Source organism: Lithobates pipiens, unplaced genomic scaffold (assembly GCF_037356315.1).
Source record: "Lithobates pipiens isolate NorthernLeopardFrog02 unplaced genomic scaffold, aLitPip1_a1.2 Scaffold_10, whole genome shotgun sequence".
NCBI lineage: Eukaryota > Metazoa > Chordata > Amphibia > Anura > Ranidae > Lithobates > Lithobates pipiens.
In genome coordinates this window covers 166,220,714-166,222,551 of record NW_027507686.1, presented here as the reverse complement: position 1 = coordinate 166,222,551, position 1,838 = coordinate 166,220,714, and positions in this window count along the sequence as shown.

Here is a 1,838-nt window from a genome sequence, read left to right as displayed (position 1 = left end):
AAGCGCCCGCCCCCTTCAGCAAGTGCCCCGCTGCCTGCTGGGAAACACACAGCTCCCAGAGGCAGCGGGGACCGTCCGGATTGCGCCGCGCGGCTCGCGCATGCGCAGTAGGGAACCGGGAAATGAAGCCGAAAGGCTCCATTTCCTGATTCCCATACCCAAGATGGCGGCGGGACCCGGCAGCCGAGCGAGCGATCGGCTTCGGGTGCCGACATCGCAGGCGCGCTGGACAGGTAAGTGTCACTATTTAAAAGTCAGCAGCTGCAGTATTTGTAGCTGCTGGCTTTTAAAAAAAAAAAAAAAAAACGCGGAGTCCCGGTGGACTCCCGCTTTAAGGGACACAAACCCGCACCCACCCAAAAAAAGATGGTTTTTGATACATTTTTTTGCCAATTTTTGGGGGGAAAAAGCAAACAGTGGTAACCAGTTTAGACAGGTGGTATGCAATGTGCCCCTGCTTTAAAGTGGTTGTAAACTTTTTTTAAACTTTATGCTACAGGTAAGCTTATATTAAGGCTTACCTGTAGCTAACCAGGATATCTCCTAAGAGCCGCCTGACAAGTCGCGTCCCGTTTTGTGCAATGGAACCAGTCTAATCGGAGCGACTCAAGTCGCTCCGACTTAGAAAAAGGTTCATGTACGACTTTTGGGGCAACTTGCATTGACTTCTATACAGAAGTCATTTTGCAAGCCGCCGCTAAAGTCGGATCCCTGTCGCCTGAGGCAGTTTGGCTACAAGTCGTGCTGCCTCAGTGTTAACCCGGGTCTAAACCTACATGGTTTAGGAGATGTCCCCTGCATGTGCCGATGACATCAGCGCATGAGCAAATTGACGCAATGGCACCTATGTGCCGCTGCATCAGTCTGCAAGCCGTTACCGGCGTCTCCTGCGCGCATACATACGCATGGCACTGGTCAATCACAGCGCCGGAACCGCTATACCTGGAAGTAAATCCAGGGCAACATGTCGGTGGCCAGAGCGGGAGACGAGGACGGCTTTGGGGGCTTCAGTCTGTGGTAAGTAATACATAATGAGCTAGTATACTATGCACACTAGCTCATTATGCTTTTGTCTTGCAGGTTGTCTATTTGTTTTTTTTTAAGGGTTTACAGAGGGTTTACTTCCTCTTTAACTAAGTCACTTAGTGACAACGGCATACTTTGTACATCACTTACTCTGGCAAGTGAGGGATACCTGCAATTGTCTCACGGAGCTGAATAACGGGAAATGCTCATATAAACACGCATCTCCCCATTCAGCCTAGTGACACTATCACTGATCACCGCTCCCTGTGATCGGGAGCAGTGATCAGTGATGTGTCACACACGCCCCCCACCACCACCACAGTTAGAATCACTCTCTAGGACACACTTAACCCCTTCCTAACCAGCTAGTGGTTAACCCCTTCACTGCCAGTGCCATTTTTACAGTAATCAGTGCAATTTTATAGAATCGATCGCTGTAAAAATGACAATGGTCCCAAAAATGTGTCAAAATTGTCTGATGTGTCTGCCATAATGTCGCAGTCCCAATAAAAATCGCAGATTGCCACCATTACTAGTAAAAAAAATTTTTATAAAAAAGCCATACAACTATCACCCACTTTGTAGACGCTATAACTTTTGCGCAAACCAATCAATATAATTAATTGATTAATTAATTAAATAATGCATTTTTTTCAAAATTGTCACTCTATTTTTGTTTATAGCACAAAAAATAAAAACCGCAGAAGTGATCAAACACCACCAAAAGAAAGCTCTATTTGTGGGAAAAAAGAACGTCAATTTTGTCTGGGAGCCATGTTAGTTAAAGCAACGCAGTGCCAAATCTCAAAAAG